The following is a 24324-nucleotide window of genomic DNA, read 5'->3' on the forward strand; positions in this document are numbered from 1 at the left end:
GATAGAGGCAGAAGGCACTGCTGGCTTTTCCATAGTAATGACCAGAGATACTGCTGTGTGAGTTTTGTTTTTTGTGGCCCATTCAATCTTGCCTTTTCCTTGCTGAAAACTGTCAACAAAGGTCCCATTGATAAAGATGGAACTTTTAATAATGCTGAGAAGTCGGCTGAAACTGGGAAGGTATTGAAACTGGCACAATGTTTCCATATGTCCATAGGAAGAGTGTGTGTAATCAAAGGGATTATGGTCTGGTTAAAGGAAGATAGAAGGAAGTACAGCAGGTCACCCTGGACAAAAGATAACTGATGCAATATGATCTGTCACACCAGTCCACAACAGAAGCAAGGACTGAACTGAGAAATACTGCCTACCCTGCGTTAGAACCACAAAGCTATGCCTCTCTTTTCATTGAGGTGCTTCCTTTTCTGTAACTAATGCTATTTATCAACAGCACTTTAATTCTGATGTCTTAACTACATCTATGAGGGCACTGCAAACCTAGTTGTTTCCTACTGAATGTAAAATATGTACTTTTTTGTAAGAAATCACAAAATACGCAAACTCAGTTATTGTTTGTGGTGTTTTTTACCTCCCATAACTCTTCTCAAACTCCCTTTGGAGGAGGAATAAGATAAAAAACACTTTCCTTGCTCCTTGGGATAACTTCTGAGTAAAGGTCTGTGTATCTGTAGACTGTTAAGATTGGTTCCCCCTTTTGACATGTAGCTGCCTAAATACATGGTTCTAAGCTGTCAGACTCTTAGCCCCTAGAGGCCCTGGATGTATGAGTCCTGGGGGCCTCTCTGTGTCTTAGAGACTTATTTCCTGTGCTGATGCCACGCTATTAGGAACAGCATTCTCATGAGATTCCAACTCCTCTGCAGCTGCTTCTGGGGACAGCCTCCTGGGTAAACTGAGTTATTGCAGTGCAAGTAATAGTGATCTTTCACCAATTTTTCTGTTTTGGTATTAAGGGATGGGGAAATAAATGTGAAAAGTGGTTTCATTTCTGTAGTTATAGCAAACAAATGTGCATGTTTAAGCTGTGCAGAACAGAGGATTCCCACAGTCAGTTTGCCTGAGTTCCATCACAGCAGTATTACAGTTTTCCAGGCCATGCCCATTTGCCACTTAGTTCATGAAACTAAAATCCTAAAGGACACCTCTCCACTTTTCTGCTGTGCCACTTGCCTCTCTAAATTTGGACCTTAGGCCTGTGTCTCTTGTTTTCATTAACCAGGATCTCAACTATGTGGTCCTGATTTATCTACTCCCTACTGCCTTGCATCCCCAGTGTCTTCCCACTTCTAAAGTGAGAGAAATTGCAAATATTTTCGTGAGAGCAGAGAGGGAGGAGAATGATCACTTGTAACTTTTTGGTCTTTCTAAAAACAAACAAACAAAACTTTCCTGAAACCTTGTAACATTTCTGTGGGATTTCTCACCCCCCCCCCATTATTCTAACTCCTTTCCTTCTTCATCAACATTCCTAAGATGTGCAGAGATGCATTATAATAATAATGTCCAAGCCCATTTAATTCTGAAACATATTGTGGAAATAAGTTCTTCCGTTTTGCTCTTCACAGAGTGTGAGTGCACCAGTTCTGCAGTCTGGATTCCGTATTTTATTACTGATGTCAAATTGAGCTTATTTTGCCTTTTTAAAAAATAACAAAATGAGAGCAACTTTCAATATCTAGGTTAGCATCTCTCTGCTAATTTGAAAACTCTGCAACTTTTAAGAGGAGTCAGAACATTAGGAAGCCAATGTAATATAGTGCCAGCTGTAATGAAGCAGCCCTTTTGGAAAGATGAATAGAGACACTATGTTGAATTATTATTTTCATGGACATTCAAAACAGTGCATGTTAGAAATTGCTTTGTCTTTGGAGGGTTGGGGAAACATGGGCCTGGTACATGCTGGAAAAGGTGATACATTGGTTGTGCTCCAAACAAAGTGACATCTTAGGAAAGGGCTGTACTTCCTATCCATTTTTTTTCCTTCTGGCATATGAGCAGTCTTGTTTCATAAGACTTAAAAATTTTACTGATCTAATAGATTGTTGAGCTACTTGTCTCTTCTGGTTTTTTAGTGCTTTAAAGGCTCAATGAGCCTGTGAAATATTTACTTTTTGGAAAAGCTTAGCTTACCATTGGTTCAGTAGGCTAAAATCTAGAACAGTCTCAATGTGACTAGGTCCAAGTTTGTCCATCTAGGAATATTGCCCTAACGGTGGTGATACGTAAGATGGCATTAGAGCTGTTGTCTTTGCCAAAGGGAAGTTTATTTTACATTTTGTTTTAAAGTAACAGTTAAAGGATTGACTTCATATAATGTAGATATTGATTGTGGGTGATTTCTGTGGCATACCTAAGTGTTTATCTTAAGAGCTTTCTCAGAGAGATCAAAAAGGCAGAATGCCCAGTATCAAATTCAATTCTAATCGCTCTCTTGTCCATATTGCCTAAGTTTCCTCACTTCCCAGTTTTAACCTGTCTGGTACACTAATGCCTTATTGGTTGTCATGCTACTTGCATTTTGGAGTAATCTCTTTTTCTTTCTAATATCCATGCACCAACTTTTAAATAATTCCTTCTTGGTCTTCCCATGAAACCATTTGTTATTATATGGGCTGTGGAAAGTAAGAGTGAATCAGATAGGTTTTGGTCCAATACCCTGTTTCAATGACTACCTGTAGGTATGTCACCCTCATACATATGAATTTCAAACCCTTATGCATAGATTTCCAATGCCATTTAGGTTTCTGGGGAGTTTTACCCCTTCTACTACGGCAGAAAGGACCCCAGGTCCTGTGTCATATTTGCCAGCCGCATATGACTGGTTTTCAGATAACAACAGTCTTCTCATATGGCTGCGTGGGCTTACCCTTAGGCAATCAAATGCCATCCAGAGAGTCTTCTGTAGGACTATTTCTGTCCTGAAGAGTGAGCAAATGTGTGTGTGTATGCAAATATAAATGTATGTAAAAATTTATTTTTGAATGTGATTGTAAGACTAAGACCAAGCCTGGAGTATTCAATGCATAGGGAATAGGTTATAGCAAAACTACAGGTGAATGTGCATGAGGCAAATAAACTTCTGCTGCACAGCATTTTCAAAAGCCAAGCCTAAAATGCAAACTGAGTAATAGATAAATGATTTTAAATGTGTTGGCCTCTGGAAGTTGACTTCATTTTCTCTCCATACCTCTGTCATATCTGGGATGCTCCTGTTCTGTGTTTTCTCCTGTGCTGTACTAGATTGTCATGTGACAGCTGCCCTGTATCTCTGTTTCCAATGAGTCACTGTGCTTGCTCACCACCAGCCAGCATGTGCACTTTTGCTGTCACTTCAGTGCACTGTATTAACTTACATTGGAAGACCAGTTTGAGTTTTGAAGCTTTGCAAGCCAGTGCCTGTTTAACTTCGTGTGCTTCCAAAGGACCTGTGAATCTTTGTTTTGCTGATGACTTGTTAAGAAAAACTCCAGTGTGTCATAGAGCTTAGGACATGGCTACTCCTCCTCAGAGGCTCTGCAATTATATGCACTCTCCCATCTTTGCCTTATTTAAGTCTTGCGTTTGGTTTACTGGTACTCACTTGCAAAATGAGAACAATAATTTGAGTTTCCCTGAGACAGAACTAAAGCCCAGACCAGTTCTAGAAAGAGTTTTGTAACCCTTACGGACTGGAAGAGAGAAGATTGCTGCCACCCTAGGTCTCCTCTTTCGAGTGACACCTGCTAGGCAGGACCTGCAGCCCCTGAACTTCACCGTTCAACTTCATTACTGAATCTACCTCTCTGTGGGAGAAACCAGCTGAAGCTTGGATTTGTGTGGCAGTGAAACCAGGCAGTCTCAGTTGTGTTTTGTGGTAAAGAAATGCCCCTTTTGTGGGTTACTGTGTAAGTCAGCATAAACAAAAATATTTATTTGTGGGTTACTGTGTAAGTCTGCATAAACAAAAATATTTATTTTTATATATCTTTGTAAATATGGGATTTACATATTTAGTAGTGGTAGCATCTGTATTTACTTTGGGAATGGCTGACAAGTGAGGGGCATAAAATACTTGGTATTTTCTACAGACAGTTGTGATCTAAATCTCTGACTCACTTTTTGATCTCCCTGAGTAGGAAACCAGGTGATAGATGTCGTTTGAGCCTGGAAAAATGACAAAGACTTCTGCTATGAATTGCCCACAATATATGATTTTTTCAAACACTGACCATAATAGACATTACAAATCACACATATAAGTGGAGTTTATTCTTTCCTTACCAGAATAATCTGCCTCATTCATTGTTCAGCTGTTTGCTCAGTTTAATCTCTGAAGTCTTGATAGTTTGCATCTTAAGCCAAGAAGAAATCTAGTAGTAAGCATGAAATGATGCCTTTTTTCAAGGGCATTTTCTATCTCCATTATTTCAGAAAAAAAATCTCATTCATTTCCCCCTCTTTTTCTATGAGTGACTCACTCTTGGAATTAAAAACCAGAGAAATCCAGTATGAAGGACTAAAGCACTGTGAGGGGTACATATAATGCTCAGTGTACAAGCAGTGAACTCACAAGCTGATTACTCACAACTGCCTTAAGTTGGTGGAGCATTTTGCAATTCCATTTGCAATTTGCTAGTACAGCACGGATTTCAGGTCCCCTGCATCATCACAGCAATTGTTGTTCCTAACCCCTGTAACCTTTCATGATGCCAGTATGGATGGCTCAACACAGTACCTTCCATGTGTTGCTTTCCCTCTACAAAACCAGAAAGATCTATCTGCAAAGCAAAGATCTATCCCACTACAGCTGACTTTATGAAATCATAGCAGTCTTTTTGTCTGCTACAGGTTTTACTGAGCAGTCTTTATCTGAATGCATTAGAAAAATCTTTTCTGCCTTGGGTTTGCCTGCTTATTTTAACAGTGTTTATTGTCTGATGCTTACCAACATCTTCAGATAGAGCTGACAGGTAACAAAGCACTAAATTGCTTTATTTAGAATAGCTTTTGTGTCTTTTGTACTTCATGCATGGATAAATATGTAGTATACAGCAGACCCTTAATGTGTTGCTTAGATACTGGTGTATTAATCCCAGTAACTTGATCTACTGTCAGCAAGATGTGGTATCTCAACATTTCCTGCTTCCTTGATTCTGGATTCCCATTTCGTGGGGTTCCCCATTCCCCAGTTTGCACCTTATTTCTTCTATGAATTTATCTTGCTCCTGCCTTCAGTTTTTGCTATATCTCTCTACTCGATTAAAAAGCCCTCTGAGTGCCTGTTACCTGTTGTCAACTTGCTACTCAATTTTATCTTGGTAGGTGGAACAAATAATTCTTTTTGAGCCTTTGTTTCTTCCATCTGAAAATCCTTTTTGTGACACTTTTCTTCATCATTTTCAGCATCTGTCTTTACACTTGTCCTGCTACTTTACTTCTCCTTCAACCCCCAGCCTGAATTACATGCAGTACTTCAGTGTCAGTCTCGTGAGTGTCACCAACACAGGTAAAATCACTTCCTTGCTGATAATTACCACCTTAGCCCACTGTATATATTGCAGTCATGTCATCTTGTTTTTCTAAGAATCCAGAACTCCTTTTGAGTTGCATGCCTTTTCTAAGACCTGAATCTGCTGAAGCTTTTGCAGTGCAGTCCTCATTGTGTAGACATGATCTCTGTTTCTTGTGCTTAGACATCCATTTACCATCTGTCAGTATGATAAAACAACATAATTTCAACAAGCCCAGTTCACTAGGTGACTTAGATTATTCTGTGTCATGGGTGTAGATTTGATTTAATGTCTTTCACTATCAGTGCCAACAGTCTATTAAGTTCTACTCCAGGTCAGGCCCTTAAATAGATACAAAATGAGAATAACTGCTGAATCAGTAGAGCTACATAGCAGAAAATAGGAAAATCAGGGCTTCCTGTATATAGGCTTTCTTTTTTATTTTAATGACATACTGATGCCTGCTCAGCTGGTGTTACAAAAAAAATTCAGGAGCCGTAAGCTGGGGTGAGATAAGAAAGGGTTTAATTATGCCAAGGCAATAGAGATGTTACACGACGCGCGCCGGGCTGTGCCCGGGATGTTACATTTATAGCAATATCTGGCCAATCCCAAGTGTGTCCATCCTCGAACTTTTGGCCTGTCCACCCCCTGGCCCACCTCCTGGAATTGGGTCGGGGGGCTTTTTGAGACCCCCTCTTCATCATCCTTCATCTTCTTCGGGGTACAGAGAGCAGAGTGACCCATTTCCTTGACTCTGTCCTGCGGTTTAGGCCAAGATACAAGCGTTCTCCAAAAAAGACAGGCTTGCCTTGACTAAGAGACTAAACATTTTCTACTGAATATGGGGTGAGAGGATTAAGCAATGTATAAACTAAGGGGTGCTACAGGGAGGAGGGAGAAAGGGGTTTGTTTCTAAAATCTACTTCTATTACCTATAAAACTTATAAGGTAGAAAAATAGGAAAAATAAAAAAGCATTAGGGGCTTAAGGCATCATACAGAGAATGAGATGTCATGCTTGTCTAGCTATAAAGAATGTGAAACTTAGAGGCCTTTTGAATATTTTAATTATGGGCTTTCCCTTTTTTGCTTGAGTGTGTACAAATCTAGATGATAACAGAGCATAATACATTATATTACTAGTTGTACTGTTATAAACCTGTAGACTTTATATAAAACTGGAATGGAACTGAACTTCTGATGAGCAAAGTGCCAGAGAAGCTGTGTAAATCTGAACTTTGGCATTCGCTCTAAGTGTGGCATCAAACAAATAGTTTTTAATTGCTTCTTTAAGTTACTTTTCTTTGATGAGCAGAATTGTTGAACTTGTTTTTCAATAATACTAATGGCATTTGCAGTCTGCTGATATTGGCACTCGATTAAAAGTGTTGTAAACTATTATTGCCAATATTTTACTCTTGTTTCGTAACTATTACTAGTGAAGCTGGAGCTAAAAGCTGTGTTTTAAAAGGTTACTTGCACGTGTTTGTGTAACATTTGCCGTGCCAGCACTTTTCTCTATTGTTGGTGCTTTTTTCACTAGAGTTACTAAATGTGCACCTTCATTTTTTTGTTTCTGAAATGCTACTGCTGAACGGAGGCCATAATTTACAGCAAGTGACACAACAAGGTTACTGCTATGAGCAGGATTGGGTCACTGACTGTCAATCCAGACTCCTCAGTAAATCTACTTAGCCAGGGGAAGAAAAATTCCCTGCTTATAAGTTTTGAGTACTTGCAATGGGCCAACAGTCTGTTTTTTGAGGGCTGCTGGTTTTGCAATGAACTCACCTCTGCCGTGGAGTTGTGATCTCAAAATAATCATGTTCAGGCAGGGAATTTAAATATTTATAGCAAAATAAATAGAAAAAAAACCCCACAGAGTTTGGTTTTTAGTATTTGGATGTGTAAAAAATAGACAGGTTTGCTTTATTTCATAAGTACAATTTTAGACATCATTTTCTGAGGTGTATTTTTGATGATATCCTGAGCAGCATATGGGATGAGCACTCCTGCATTCCCAAGAAACCTGATGTTATGAACTTATTCTTTGTTTATTGTTTCATTCTAGGTCTCTTGTATTACAGCAGAATAAAAGCATGCACAGAAATAATTACTTACCTGGTAACACGCTTTCCTGTGAGGATAAGCTGATCAAAATTCCCTCTTGTTCTGTGACTGTTCCCTCGCCTTCCTGATACAGCATCCCAGTCCTGTTAGCCTAGAAAGGCTTTCTTGATTATTTCAGATACTTTATCTGTCATCTTTCTGGGCCGCGTGGGGCCACGCTGCCCTCGCCAGCCGCGCGGTGCTGCCGCCAGCAGGGATTGCGCCCTCATGGGAGAGGAGAGGGGGAGCTTCAGAGCACACAGAGGTTTGCCGGTCCGGTCTGGGGGAGGGGAGGGGTGTCGGGGGGGCCGTGGGAGTCCTCAGACCCACGGGAGGGCGGGCGGGGCAGCCCTGTATGGAGTGTCGCAGGTGAGCAGTGTGAGGGAAGATGTGGTAACATGGCGGGGGGAGGATAAGGTCAGAGGGATAGGGGGTTCTTCTGGGGGGTTGGGGGGCTTTGGCCGGCTGGGGCCATGGGAGGCCCCTGAGCCCCAGGTGGGTGCGGGGGCCAGAACGGTTTGGTTTTGGCTCACCTGCAGCTACTGCCCAGGTTCAATTTGTTTTGGATTTATTTATTGCGTCCTGAAAGGGTGGTCAGGACAAAGGGATGTTCCTGGGTATTTCCCTGGGATTGAGTGTAGATGGGTGGCAGAAAAGTAGGGAGTGAAAGGCTTGCCCTAACCGTTTTAGTGGGAAAGAAGCCTCTGTATCCCTATGCGGTTGTGAGCTATACTGGCATTGGTACATGCCTTCGGTAGGGTCTCCCATGCCAGACAGGTCAAAACTGAAGGGTTTTGAGCTCATCATGGGCAGTATGAGCTCTCTAGCCTTCTGGCAGTCATCCTAGGAGAAGGACAACTCTAACTCCAAACCCGGGCAGATGGAGCTCTCTTAGCCCTGTAAGGCCATCCATCTAAGAGAAGGATACTCTAATCAAACCTCTGTCCTGAGGACCTCACTGCCATCGTCCAAGCTCACTAGGCCCTGGCGGATGAACCTTAGGATACTGCGCATACTGCGTCTCATCTAAAAAATCCACTGCACAGGCTCTAAGGTTTTACCCACATTTGTAAAGTCCTGTAGCAATGGGCGAGGGTCAAAATGGCAGGTGAAAGGTGCACTGGAAGCTGCAGACCCAACCCTGCATGCGACATTGGTCGCTAGAGACTGACCCTGGAGATGACAGTCTTTTTCGGCAGCACCCTGAATGACCAAGCAGCCTTTTTCAAGGACAGCACTGCTTGCTCCACTCGGAGAGGGGCCTAGAAAAGGTGGCTTAACCAAAGCTTATCTCCCCCTCCACCCGGTTGGTTAACCATGGCCAACAGGCATCTTCTTCTAATGTGGTCACACAAAGATCAAGAGACAAAGGCATACATCTGCCTTCAAAGGGGTACCCAAATTGCACCAAATCTTCGTTCGCGAAGCCTAGTCATGATGATGATCTGTCATCTTTCTACAACAACCTTCTTTCCTAGGGAGGCTTCTTAGGCCAAAAGATGATAATAAAAATGTGTTAAAATATTTCCTCTGCAGGGCCCCCAGTATGCTTGGAGGACTTAAAACTGTTTGAGGTGAAGTATTTGAGGAGGAGCAAATGTGAATGTTTTTATTGGAATTAGAAAAATGGTGGAAAAAATGAGAAAGCACCAAAGTAGGAATAGCATTGTTTTCAGCAAATAAATAAATACTTTATCATGCATACTCAGTGCCAAAATGCAGCAGAACAGTTGGCTTGTTTTGCTTGATTTAACATCAGTACAAATCTTCAATTTCCCACTCCTCCAACTCCTTCTTCCAGTTCAGCAGTCCCTAAAACACCTAGGCAGCTTTTACTCTGACTTCAGGAAATCAGATATTTTGACTTTGCATCCCTATTTGAAAAACAGGAAAATACTTAAACGGTGTGTTTAAGTTGAGAATTGTTTGGTTAATGTTTAGCAATATGTGCTTAGTAAAGTACATTGCTCAATTTTCGGTATTTTTAATCAGTTGATTGTTTTTAGCGGATTTATATGTAATTGTCAGTGGTGGGACTCAAGGCCACTGATAAAGTATCATCTTTATCAGAAATTCTCTGCCTTTAATAAAATACAACTGCAAGGTCCAGGAGTATACTGTATCCAGAGGAAACAGGGAGCTTTGCCCCGGTTTAAGAAAGTGCAAGGTTAGATTTTAGCTGCACATATAAAGCAGAAAGTTCTTATAGGCTTGTAGTAGCCCAGGAATTCATATAATAATTGTGGTTATAGCTGTAGTTATGAGTCTGTGATCCCAAATACAAAGCAAGAGGCTTGGAGCAGTAACCAGAAGCTTTGGCTGCTGAACAGTGAGGAAGTCCTATTGGTGCTGTCACACGCACAGCTGTGACTCACTGGCTGGTCACAGTGGGAGACCAGATCTATGGTTACCATGGGCCAGTGGAAGATGTTTTCTTTCTCAGCAGTTGCGAAGAGGATGAGAGATCTAACAGCTCTGTAGTGTAGCTTCTGGAGCCTCACATCCTGCTTGCCTTTGCCACAACTAGATAAGGGAACACTAGTAATGGTGTTATCGTTGTGGGAATGGTCATTCTCATCATGGTAACTTTTTCCAGGCATGAGCTTTAATGTCCCACTAAACTCATTCTGGTGGCTTGGCTGTATATCTGCTCATAAGAAGCCTGTATTTCAGGTAGACTTGAGGAATATCTTCTTGTTCTGTTGAAAAGAGACAGTATTTCATGAAACTTTTTCTTTCCTCTCAGAGTGTGTCCTAAGGCTTGTTCCAAACCAGCAGAGATTTTGATGTGCAGTGACAGTGGGTGCAGGTCATGGCCATACTAGGCTGAGATAAGTGTGAGCTGAAAAGAGTGAGGAACACCACTGAAAGCAGAGTTTCTTTCCATCTCTCAGACCTTCCTAATGTTTTTCTTGCCCAGGCATTGGCATTTCCAGGCTGACTGAAGTAGGCTGAGCTGGATTAAAAAAAAAAATCCAACTGAAAGCAATATTTTTTGCAAGTGTTGTTTTCAGGCAGATTAGTTCCATAACCGAGCTCAGCAAGTTACTGCATTAGTGGTGGTGTTGGCATAAGAGGACTGAAGGAAACATACAGTGAAGGGAGGTTTGACAGAACCCTCTGGCAGCAGCCTACATCTGTGCCAGGTTAATCTAATCATTATGGGGCTGTGATTTGACAAGTTAACTCATTTTTATGAATCCTAGTAGTGGCTATGGCCACATCCTGTGAGAGACATCTGATATCATTTAGCTCCATTGGTTCAGTTTTGTTAAAAAGATATTTAATGGCTTAACTTTGTACTGACAGGTTTTTAGTCAGTTCAGGTACAGCTTGTCCTTTGATAACCACTCTAAAGCTACCATAAGCTTCATCTCCAGCTCATTTAATCCTGAGTCATACCATTCAGTGATTCAGTCATGTGCATGGCCTCTACCTGCAAAAGGCAGGCTGTGATGTGAGAAGAGATCCTTAGGATCCAGGTACATTGCACAGCAGGGAACACCTGCACTCCTCTTACAGAACTGCTGATAACCTGCCTTCCCCTCATGTGTCACCGTGCAGCCTACCTCACCAAAAGAAACAAAAGCCCTGCTTGGATTCCCTTATACTTTAATGAGGTTAATTAAAGTGCAGTTTCTAAATTACAGTTGTTCGTCCATTGATAAGCTCTTAAAAGCTTGCTGATTTATGCCTTGTTTAAACACACCTTTCTTTGCTCTGAACTTTGCACCAGAGAGATTGCTTTGGTTTCCTTGTGCCCAAGGCAGTACGTGAAAACTGTATTGGAAATGAGCAGTATAATCCAAACAGCTCATATGATTTCCTGTAGGAAACACAGTTAACTTTTCATTTTAGTAATATTTTCTGGTTTAAGTGTAAAAAAAGACTAAGACATTAAATATCTAAGACACTTTACAAATATAAGTAGTTAATAATATTATGTATTAATTAAGATGTCCAAGCATCTGTCCAGCAGCCCAAATTCTGCCTGCCTTCTCCATTCTGAGACGGGTATTTACGCTGTGGTACTTGTTCTTCTTTGAGCTGAAAGCTAAGAAAGAGACTGTATTTGCTAGAACTTCTTACTGTGGATGGTACATAAAAGAACAGATTAAAACAGGATCTTTTTTCTCTCCTATTAAGTAGGAGCTGCTTATGAAAGTTTATGGGAAATGATGAGCTTCATGCTATGCAAGCTGGTATTTGGCACTTTGGACTTCAAATTAGAAAACAGCTTATGAAGATGTATGATATTAAAAGTTATGTGATGTGTTACGGCGTTTTGGTTTTTGGGCCTTGCTTGAGTTTTTGAAAAGGTTGTTTAAGAAAGCTTTGTCATCCTGTTTTAGGGGGTGTGAGGAAGACATTAATGTTTCTCACTGTCCATTTGGAGAACTATTTTATGTAGATCTCAGTAAACACAGACCTCAGTTTGTTATAATTTCTCTTAAGTTTAAATATATGTATATACTTAATCTCTGACATTGGGATTAGTCATAAATTCGGTTTTGATTGCATGATTTTGAAGAAGTTGCTAAGTGAGATCCTTTTCATTGCTGAACATGTTTTGTACTTATCCTTTTTTTTTTTTGATACATTACTTATTTTTAATTGAATGATACATTTATGCCAGTATATTCTTTGTAACATTACTGGATGATTTTCTGTCTGGTGTTAAGAATTTTTAATCACTTACCTGTATTTTAATTTATAACATGGTTCTTCTGAAGACTGATGAAATTTATTTGAGTCAAAATATGAGTATAAAGTTAGATTTTTTTTTACTCAAGGTGGAAAATCAAAACTGTTCAGGGAAAGATACCCTAAAATCATAAGATGCTTTTACAAGTAGGATTAATGCTTTTTGTACTCTAACCAGTGAGGAGATTGTAGTATTTTAAAGCTTTGGTTTTTGTTGTTAACTTTTACTTTGGTTCTGGGGCTTGTTGTGAGCTAGCCAGAGATGATTCTTTGTCCCTGCTACTGTCACAAGAAGCCATTGTTAGTACTTTAAACAAGGAAATTACTTAAAATAACTCCCAAAGTGCCATGTTATCTTCAAGAGAAGAAGCTAACTGATATGTAAGCTGCTTCGAGGCTGACTTCACCTGCTGTGGAGGTCAGAGTGTAAGTTTCCCAAGCCTTCCTCCTGATCCCCAGAATACAATGTATCCCCTACTGACAGTTGTCCACCAGGATCAAAGAGCAGCTTGACAATTTTACCTCAGGATGTCCACCATCACCAAAATGGTTTTCAAGCACTGTGAGTCCATGTGTCATCAAGTCTGCTTCTAGCTGGTTGCCATCTGAGAAGGATGTGAGAGTACAGCTACAGTGAGTTGTCATGGGACTGTCAGCTGCGCCAGGCTGCTAAAAGGAGATACGTATACATTTAGTTTCTTAAGGAGGAAGCTCGTGACCTTATGAGCAGAAGAGGGTATTGGTTTGTATTTTTCCATTGTGAAGGATCCCTCATGCCACAGGTTTAGCTTTCTCAGAGCACTTGCTTTGCATGTTTGTCAGTAAGCTGCTGCTGCTAGGCAAGTGGGAGTTTGCCTGCTTGTTATCCAAGTGAGCTCTTCATAACACTGAGGAAATTGTTAAAGGTAAGGAGATATGAGCAAGGGATCTTGCATGTTCCTTCAGCTAAGTACACCGAGCTCTGCTGGCCTCTGATTCTCTGGCTTAATAGTTTGGAAGAAGGGCAAGGTGTCTGGCATATCCAGTTATGGCAGGCTCTTATGTGGATAACTACTGCACAGATGTGACTCTGGACAGTCTGATTCACTAAAGAATACCTTGTGATAGGGTGCATTAGGATACAATGAACTTGGGGATTAAATGGGATTAAGGGAAAGCTAAGGGCCATTCCAAGTCCTTTGTAGAGTTCTGGGAATCCAAGTCGTCTGCTGTGTCCAGATTAATGAGCAACATTTTGTGGGAAGTGGCTTAACAATTCAAAGGGTGGCTGTATTACTTTGAATGTCTGCTGGTGGAAGAAAGTGGAAGAAAGCCTATCTGATGGCTGGAGGTGCAGAGCTGAGGTGATGTGAGATGCTGATGCCGTTTTCATGGATGTAGACCCATCGCTGTTTCTGAATAAAGAATTATTCTCTGCTGTGGCCTCAGAGAGTTGTCTTTTGCATTGGGCTGGTGAAATGATTCAGTTGTGCATTTAGCTGGCTCTGCTCAATGTTATCACATGATCATCTGGTAGTCCTGGTAGCAATTACCCATTTAATCTCTCCTAGTAAAGAGATACCATTCCATGAATTGGACTGAATGTACAATGGGCTGGCTGCCTTACTGCTTGTGCTGTCTTGGAGGGGTCTGCCAGTAAGGATGGGGAGATCCCAGGGTCTGGCACATGGTTGTTTTGGGGTGTGGATTTAGGCTGCTCTGAGAAGAATGCTCAGAGGGTAGTGTTGGCCTCTTGCAAAGTGAGCTGGCCTGGAGGTGTTTTGCCTGGGGGCATCCCCATGAGACACTCTGAAGTTGCACTGGTGTGAAGCTTGTGCGAATAGAGAAGGAATTGGAGCCAAAGAGCACTACTTGGACACTGCTGGGGAAGAGGCAGCTTCAGTGTATTATCTCATTGTTTAAAACAATAGCATATATACTTGGTAATAAAAAGTCATATTTATTCTGAGAGAGCATTGTACAAACAATTTTAATGGATTTACTTCCAAGTAGGGTGTCATGAAACAGCAAAAAAGGGAAAATAAGGTCCATTGCTTAGAGGGCCCAGTCCATGAAAATATCCCTAAATTCATCATTGTATCTCCCTGACTTTCAAAGATGAAGAAGATTTGAGCACCTCTGGTGAAAACACTCGACAAGGAGGGCAGAAGCTATAAAGTACATACACTGGTTTTGCATTTAGAGAACTGAGAATTGAGAAAATAGAATTATTTAAATATATGGGCATTTTTTGTTCTTTGAAAGTCTCCTTTTCATCTTTATGCTAAAATGTGTTGTAAATTTCCTGTTACAGAGTTTCTACATCAGTTGCTATTGCTATGTTGACTTTCATTATATGTTTTAAACCCTTTTCATGCTGACAAGTGCGTGATTCCAGTTCTGTGTCAGTCTGTCAGCGCTTTTGTAGTTCTTTATAAATGCAAAACTTCGTCCAGGTGCTTTATTTTGGCAAAGGAATTATTCTTTATCCTCTGAGATGGAACTGGCTACTTATATAATCAAATATTTCTTGTATCCAAGTAAACTTTTAAGGTTGCAATTGTGCATTTTCAGTGCAGACAATATTAAAAAGGAGTTTACTTTAATAACTCTGGTAGGAAGGGACTTAACTGTGTCACCCTGCCTGACCTCAGAGGATGTATTTGTCACCCAACTCAGACCCAGAGGTGTTCAGTCCCTTCATTGCCTCCCCAGCAGTTATGCTATGTACTGGTTCCCTAATTTTTAGTGTGTATTAGAGAGCACTTCATAGCTGGAAAGCCAGGTGGATCCTTCCCAGCACGGTGAAGTGGCATGAGGGCAGAGTGGGCAGGTAGTGCAGCTGGAAAGCTGGGTGGGGCACCATGCAGCTTCTGCCTTGGTTTGCCTCACATCTGGTTCCCTTTGCTATCTACAAATGTCTCTGCTCTCTACACCGAGGTCAGACCCATTCAGACTGCCTTTTGTTCCTCCACCCACCCATGCCCTGCCCCTTCCCCCCAAATTGCAGGCTGGGAATACTGTCATAATATGATATTTTTGATTTAATTGAAATGAGAGTTTTCATATATGACTTAATATTGCATGCAGCAACTGTTTTTTATTTCCCTGTGTACATATTATACTCTATAAGAACATATGGTATTCATTTGTCGATGTGTCTCATAATGGGAAGTACAGCTGTCTAGCATGAGGAATTTGGTCCTGTAACTAAAAATCACAGATAGCAACACTCAAGAGTGCATTAACATTGCTCTTGCTCTTCTGTACACTGTTTATGTACATATGGCAAGCAAAAATATGCATTTGTATTTATAGAAGCATCTGCATATGGATTGTGCCTTATTTCAGGCTTTCTGTTACATGCAAAGCATTGTATTTAATTTTCCTTGATTATTACTGGGATCTGTAATCATAGCTACTTAATGTTACAAGTAAGTGCTATTTTTACCCTGTTTACACAAAGGAATATGTTTGAAGTTGAAGCTGGGGATATAACCTCTAGATACACAGGGAAAGTTAAAAGAGTTTTGAGTAAAAACGGTATTGTTTTTACTTGCATTTTTTGCTGGCAGTTAACCCTCCACTCAAGTGTTTTGTTTGGGAATGCAGAGTAAGAGTTATGGCTAACATTAGTGATGCAATAATTTAAAAAAGGCAATATGTTTTGTATAACTGATTGATATCTTTCAAAATAGAGTGGTAATTTTTTTAGAAAAATAATCATGGGGAACGTTATCAGCTGAAAAACCATAGGGGGCACCTATATGTTAACATAGAAACTGGTATCTCATGTTTGTAAAATGCTAGTAAAGAAAGGGGTGTTGGTTAGGAAAGAAAACAAAGGATATTCCTAAATAATTTCTATGAAGAATTATCAACTAGATAATTTATAAATCTAAAAAAGGACTTTTTTTTTATTTACCACCAGTATTTAATATTGAAATCCCAGAATTCTTGCAGTCCTTGTCTGCATGCTCTTTGATGAGTGTAATTTAAATTAGAGTTGGTAAGAGCTCTTTTGGTCTTCTGTTTCTTTTTTTCTCATTTTACTAGTAGCAGATTTCACTTTCTGACCAATCTTGAACATTTCCTCTTGCCTCCTTAATATATGAACAGCCCTCCACGACTGTGTTAAGTTTTGATGAACTGGCTGCCTATGTACCCACACAGAAAGGAGACTGCTTACACCAAAAAGAATCATATCTAAGAGTAAATAAAAAATCATTTGTGATCAACTAATAATAAAATACATATGAGTTTTTTAGGTTTTATTTTTCTTTTTGAACAGTTGTTTCTGTTAAATGAAACAACTTGGTATTTAATTTGCATGTTTTATTTACTTTTTCCTAATTTCAAGTGTTCATTTCTTGTCTGTTTTCCCCGTTGTTTGGTTTGTATTACGTTCTCTTTGTTTTCTTCTCTCCTGGAACAAACCAAGATCTCTTTCAAATCCTTTCCATTGAAGTTTTGGTTTTGTATTCATATCCTGATGCTCAGACCTTGTGGACAGGTAGCACTGTACTGAACTTGGTAGGCTAGCTTCCAAACTTGCACACAAACATATTGTATATTCAGATTGGTAGCTGTACATCTATATATTTAATTTGTAAGTGAAGGGACATACCTATGCATATAAGTACCAGTAAAGCTTTGTAGGAGCCTTGTTTGAAAAAACGGACATTTTTATATCTTTTCTGGTGATGTTGAGAAAACAGAGGTGGTGTCAAAGGGGGAGTGGGAAGGAAATAATCTGTAATCCAGAGCTGCTTTCTGCTTGCTTGGTTGCCTACCAATATTTAAAAACTACCAGAAAAATGAGGAGGGAGGTAATATATTAATGTAATTTTGTTTTATTTAGTGGGTTCCTTGCTTGGTCATAGGACACTAAATTTTGGAAGTACTCATTAGCATGGCTCATTACAGAGAGTGCTGCAGACAGTTCAGCTGTTGCACCCCAGGAACAGGAATTTCCCAGGAATATTTGCTTAGAAGAGGGAATTTGGTAGGAAAGGAGACATTGCAAAGATGCACAGCTTTGGCAGTTGCCCTGGAGAGTAAAAAGTAAGAATTGTGACTGGGTACCCTTTTCAGTCTCTTTTCTTTTGCTGAGGTGACAGTGGACTCTTTGGCTGCCCCCTTTGTGTGGTGGGACTGTGGGGATGGGTTGTGAAGGAAACAGCTGGATAAGGGCAGATCTGCATTCCCTCTGCCTCTGCCATGGCATGCTCTGCCTGGATCCTACTAGAGGAATTCCTCAAAGCAGCTTTGCCTCATGTGCACAGGCTTATGCACCATTATTGTGTTGGCTCCTCTGACAGTAGGTGAAATTCTTGTGACCACTTTTGAAGCTGGTTGCAAACACCTCCCTGCTTATGCTAAGCGTAAACTAAACCCAGATGGTCCATCTCTTGCAGCATCCTTGAGGTCTCCCTCTCTCCTATTCCCTTGCCTTTAAGCATCTCTGATGCTTTGCTTCTGAATGGACCTGTATCCCTCAGAATACTTGAGTACTGGCCCACCTTGCACATGCTGGTCTTCTCAGCCCTTTTTGGTTTTGCCTCTCCCTTTCTTGTCTAGCTTCTGTGAGGTCACTTTTATCTGCTCTGTCTTACTGAGAATTAGTTGGTGGTTTGTCCTGACAATAAAAACATTTTCCTTACAAAACGTCTTTAGATTCCTGCATGGATTTCCTTGCCTGCTGTTTGGGAATGCTCATACAAATTCATTTACAATTTATTCTGAGTATAAGGATTATATTGTAATAAATTGACTATGAATGTGTGCCAATTTCCTTCAAGCATAAACAAAATTACTGAACTGTCCTGTAAGCCTTATTTTCGCAAGTAACAGGGTTATAGGCCTAACTAATAGGTCCTTTAGCATGGTAAGAACTAATGATTTTAAAGAGCTAATTGCTTTTAAAGACACAAAAGTGACTTGAGTATCATTTCATGGCTGTAACTGTACTTTACTAGATGATCTTGGTATTTGCCAGGATAGTTAAATCGGGCTTTGTTGCCATGCTTATTTTTTCCAGTGTGAAAAGAAAAATAAATTATTTAAATCTTTCCTCTCTATGCGTCTCAATAATGGAATTACAAATACTGTATCTGTTTCACTTCCTGGTTTATTCTCTTTGATATTTGTGGAGCCTGAAGTGATCTCAGACAGGCTTTATTCTCTTCTTTGGGAGAAGATTATTTCCAGTGGTTCTCTTAGAAGATTACAGAAAAAGTGTACTTTTAAAATGTGTATTATATGCTTGAACATTTTCCCAATAAGTAACATGAGGGTGGTTACAGAAAACATATTTCCCATAGACTTTTGTCACTGATATGAAGTAGAGAATGAAAGAATCAAAACTGCAAAGGAAAACATCTGTGCCCATGTGAAGCCAGGTGATGTAGGAGGCATTTGGAAGCAATGAGAGAGGTTGATCAACTGATCATGGGACAGAGCCAAAAAAGTGACAAAGGAGATTCAAGTGAGGCCCTTCCTTTCCTTATTTTCCTAGCTGTAGGCATTTTTTTTTAACTATAGCTTTAAACAAAATTAGGCTTGAACATACTGGAGTTTGGAAATTGACTTGTGTTTTTCGTTCAGTGGGACTTGAGGTTTTGTAAGCTTTTCCAGTTCTTCCAAAGGTCTGCACAACTTGCAAACCTGTTCCTGACATGTTGCCACTCTTGTGATTTTACCTGTACAGGCCACTCACATTCCCTTGTCCGCTTGTTTTCTCCTCTGGTGGATTTTGCTCTCCCAGGAATAGCTGTTTCTCTTTCTGGAGTGTTAAATTTTGAACAGCAGTTGATACATATGGGCAAAAAAATAACACTGTGAATTCAAAGCCTTTGAGACTCTTCATTCAAATGGTATGAAAGTTTAGCTAAATTGTGATAATTTTATTGCAAGTCTGATAATATGTTTTGTTGTGATGTTTTGGAGTTCTAAAAAACTTCCAAATCTGAATCCATGAGACTTACCTTTTACTAAAAGAAATAATCATCATGGCTAGGCTTCGCGAACGAAGATTTGGGAAGGGTCTACCCACGTTTCTTGCAAGCGCGTTGGTGGCTAAAAAGGCCAATACGAGAAAGGCAAGTCCGGTTGCAAAAGACACAGCAGAAAGACTCCTTAGATGGTATATTCTGCAAGGCTCGATTCTTTCTGCGTTGTCTTTTCTCCTCAAGACTGATCCTGCGCGCTTTCTCAAAAGCATCAGCAGCGTTATAAATGGTCTGTCTCCAGGCCTCCCGATTAGAGGCCAGAGTAGACCAGTTATGGTGATCAGTATGCCCGAGGCTGAGTTGTTGCTTCAGGGATTCCTTGTATCTTTTCTTCGGAGCTCCTCTCTTGCGGCAGCCGGAGGCAAGTTCACCATAGAGCAGGATCTTAGGGAGGCGGTGGTCCTTCATCCTGGAGACGTGCCCTGCCCATCGCAGTTGTGTTCTCAGTAACATGGCCTCAATACTTGTGATTGCTGCCTGTTCAAGAACAGATGTATTGGTCACATAGTCTGACCAGTGGATGTTCAGGATTGTACGGAGGCAGCGTTGATGGAAGCGTTCTAGGAGACGCAGGTGGTGGCGGTAGATGACCCATGATTCGGAACCATATAAAAGAGTAGACAGCACTATGGCTCTGTAAACACTGATCTTGGTACTTTTCTTCAAGTGTTTATTATGCCATACTCTTTTATGGAGTTTTCCAAAAGCACTATATGCCTTCGCTAACCTATTGTCTATCTCCCCGTCAATCTTACCATCCGAGGAGATGAGGCTGCCTAAGTAATTAAACTGTTGGACTGATTTGAGTTCTGACTGGCCGATGGTGATGTGGGGATGATGGAGGACTTCCTGAGGTGCAGGTTGATGGAGAACTTCAGTCTTCTTTAAGCTGACTTCCAGCCCAAAGAGCTCAGGAGCATCTGCAAAGCAGGATGTTAAACGCTGCAGGGCTGCTTCTGTGTGGGCGACAAGGGCAGCGTCATCAGCATAAAGTAGCTCCCGGACAAGATGGTTTAGGGTCTTAGTGTGGGCCTTCAGTCGCCTTAGGTTGAATAGGCTTCCATCAGTACGATATCGAATGTAGATACCATCCTGATCATCGAGGTCTGCCGTGGCCCTTTGGAGCATCATGCTGAAAAAGACTGTGAATAAGGTAGGAGCGAGAACGCAGCCTTGTTTCACACCATTCTTTATTAGAAAGGGCTCAGAAAGTGTGTTGCCATATCTGACTTGGCCGTGCTGATCCTCATGAAGTGAGATGATCGTTTTAAGGAACTTGGGGGGACAACCTAAACGTTCCAAAATCTGCCATAGACCTTTTCTGCTCACAGTATCGAAAGCCTTGGTGAGGTCGACAAAGGTTACAAAGAGACCTTTGTTCTGTTCCCTACACTTCTCTTGCAGTTGTCTGAGAACAAATATCATGTCTGTGGTGCTCCTGTTGGCTCTGAAGCCACACTGAGATTCAGGTAGAATTTCTTCTGCTATAGCGGGTATTAGTCTGTTCAAGAGTATTCTTGCCAAGATTTTGCCAGCAATGGAGAGCAGAGTAATACCACGGTAATTTGAGCAGTCTGATTTAGTACCTTTCTTCTTATACAAGGTGATGATGACTGCATCACGAAGGTCTGAAGGTAGTTCGCCTAGTTCCCAACAGCGCACCACAAGCTCATGAAATTTAGCATGGAGTGCAAGGCCCCCATGTTTCCAGACTTCAGGTGGAATTCCATCAACCCCAGCTGCCTTGCCGATTTTCACCTGCTGTATGGCCTTGAGGGTTTCTCCTAAAGTGGGGGCAGTATCCAATTCGTATTTCACCGGTTGTTGTGTGATGGACTGAATGGCTGTGTCTTGGACTACACGGTTGGTACTGAAAAGAGACTGAAAGTGTTCAGACCAACGATTCAGAATGGAGGTTTTATCTGTCAGAAGCGTTTGACCATCTGCACTGAGTAATGGGCTATGGACTTGGTATGTAGGCCCGTATGCTGTTTTGAGGGCCTCATAGAATCCTTTGTGATCCCCTGTATCTGCACAAAGTTGACTTTTTGCAGCTAGAAAGCAGGCTTTTGTATTCTATGGTTGGAGAATAAAGCTAAAAGCATACATTGAGTTGAACAGCTTGGATGCTGGAATGCAGCAGTCCCCCCACAGATGAGGAAACACAACTGCTGTAATCATTTCGTGGTGGATGAGCTTTATGGCTGCAGTTGTCAATCCTGAATTCTTTCTCACTTTGTGTGGAGTCTAACAAGGTCATGTTTTTCCTGAAGCAGCCTGGGATGGCATATCAAATAACTCTTTTGGCAACTGTATATGTTACAGTTCTAACACCTCTTTTGATAATAAATCATTTCACATCATCAATTATACATGGGGGGCCAATGATCTATATCCTCATTTAAGATAGGGTGTGTATATGTCAATGTAGCATAATTATAAAGTATCTAAGCAGACATAGAAAATAGATAGAGTCTAAATGGCTGTGTAGGAACATGAGGTCCTACTAAAGGAAATGTCATGAAATATTTTAGTCTTCTTAGAAGTGCTGCATATACTTCAGGCAGATTTAGTTTTGGCATCGTATCTGGAATCTTCCATTTCTAGTGTAGTGGATTAGAATATTAAGTGTAATAGCCTGTGTCATTGCCACAATTCCCTTCCTGTTTTCTTTAGTGACAGGCTAGGGTTGCAAAATCAGGAATGTGCACTAATGTAGAAAAAATCTCATATAAATAATAATGAGGATGTGGCTGGAAGCAGTACAGTGTATATATATACTTCTTATAGTCCAGCAACCTTAACTTTGGCCTGTTTTCTATTTGTTATTTATGGAGGGATTTAAAATGCCAGTTGGTATGGTTTCTGGGGTTTTTTTTGTTTTGTTAGGTTTTGGTTTTCTCTGTTGTCTTTTTTGTTGTTGTTGTTTTGTTTGTTGGTTTTTTTTGTTTTGTTTTGCTTTGTTTTGTTTGAGGGGGTTTTTTTGGCTTTTTTTTGTTTGTTTCGTTGTTTGGGGTTTTTTTTGTTAATCTCCAGAGCAGTTTTGAGCAGGTATTAACAGCAGCTGACGGAATTTTAAAAAAATTCCTGAGAGACTTGATTCTCTTTGCTCAGCCTTTTTTGTGCTCATTTAGAAAGTGAATACTGTTTTATACCCTCTCTGCAATCACTTTGTACTCTTTGGAAAGAGAACAGAACTTTGCCTCAGTTTCTACTTCTCTGGCTTTTCTTTGGAGCTTAATGGGTATTTGGGCAAGTTTGATTGCAGTTGATGTTCAGAATGTTCCATAAGGTCACAGAGTAGCCAAAATAAAATGATTTAATTATGGAGAGAAGGAGTGCTAAGTGTCAGTTCACCAAAAAGACTGGAAATTATGTTACATCTTTACTGTTACCTTTACATGTCTGCATGATTGTCTTGCAGGAGGGTTTGCAGTCAGTCATGGAAGGAGTAAATGACAGAAAAGGTAGAAAACAGAGGGTTCAATTGTTGCAATGAGTGACAGGTTTTAGGAGCTAGAATGAAAAGCAGCAATACAATCCCACACTGAAGGTTCTCTAATGCCTTCTGAAAGTTATGAAGCACTTTAAAAGGAGTGAGAAATATTTTTGCATTGTTCTGGATACCAAATGTCCAGACTTGTATGTTTATATTGCTCAAGGATTACCTGCTGGTTATGAAAGGTTGTGATACTGGCTTTTGTTTGATGGGAGGATTTAACTATCAGTGAAATAGAAAGAATCTTTTTAATATGTTAAGCCTTGTAAAAAGTTGAAGATGTTTCCATTTAAAAAAATTAATTTATCTTCATTTAGGTAGTGTCACTGTGGCTTTATGCAAAATTCAGTTATTTTAAGACAACCTGCTTTGATGGACCTATCAATTCCATTTTGATCTTTTTTTTCCCTTTTTAACAGAAGACTTTGAAAAATGCTCAAAACTGCACTGCCAAATCCTGGATACTGTGTGAAGGGGTGGTGTGACAAAAATTTCTCAAACATCAGGTTGAAACCATTAGTATAAGTGATTTGGTAATAAAAATTCCTGATTTGACACAGCCTTAGAATCAAGGCCTTGCATTATCTTTGGGTTGCAGCTTTGCCTAGAAACCGTGAAAAATCAGAATGCTCTTCTGGTAGGCACCATGGCTATAGGAAGGTCTGGCAATCACTTCCCAGGCCAGTGTCCCAGTCAGGAATGGGAAGCTGAAGCCACGCAACTGCTGTAGCCATTAGATTAGAGCTTTCTTGATTAATTCAGTTAAGAAGTTTTTGTACCTTGCAGTGCTGCTTGGCTTCTTGAAAGAAGGGGAAGGAGGGGGGGAGCTTTGGGTTTCGTAGCTTTACTTATTCCCACACTTCTTGTAGCTCAGCATTCAGGATGAGAAGTGGGACAGGAGACCACACTGTTTCCCTCTTCTTGTCTGTTTAGTTGTTTTGATTAAAAAGGACTTAGGGGGTCCTGTATTTATATTTGAGAGCACAGCATCTCATTGATGGGATTGCTTGGTAAATAGTTTCCAAAATGAGCCACTGTACTCAAAGGCATTTTTTGGTTGTTTCAATCTAGCTAACCTTTGTACAAACTTAAAATTACTTACACAGATTACTGTACTTTGTAACTCCTATGTCAACAAGATAATTCTGCTTTGAGAGTGCTACTCTATGGCCACAGTGCTGGAGCCTATCACAAACACTCAATAGCAGAGCTTCCTTTTATCTGTCTTGCAGTATGCTATGGGGTCAGATCTCAATCTTTAACACTCAGTGGTCCAGTGGTAAAAGACTCCAGAGATCTGAGAATTATTATTGTTTCTGTCACTGATTTACACCATGAGCTTGAACAACATGCTTCACCTCCCTGAGCCAAGTACCCACCCCTTTTTTCCCCTCTTCTCACAGTATTTGTGTGTCTTGTTTATCAGATTAACATGTCTAACCACGTGTTGGTATCATGCCCAGAATCAGTGAGCCTCAGTATCACCTGAGGTATGGCTGCAATAATACTGC

At 40.5% G+C, this 24324-nt stretch overlaps 1 protein-coding gene across 2 annotated transcripts in view; it reads left to right on the forward strand.

Moving 5' to 3' along the window:
• ARHGAP18 (Rho GTPase activating protein 18) overlaps positions 1-24324 on the forward strand; it is a 98803-nt gene that overhangs the window by 29596 nt on the left and 44883 nt on the right. The gene's annotated exons all lie outside the window — the stretch shown is intronic.

Source organism: Neopelma chrysocephalum, unplaced genomic scaffold (assembly GCF_003984885.1).
Source record: "Neopelma chrysocephalum unplaced genomic scaffold, ASM398488v2 Primary Assembly neopelma1_23, whole genome shotgun sequence".
NCBI lineage: Eukaryota > Metazoa > Chordata > Aves > Passeriformes > Pipridae > Neopelma > Neopelma chrysocephalum.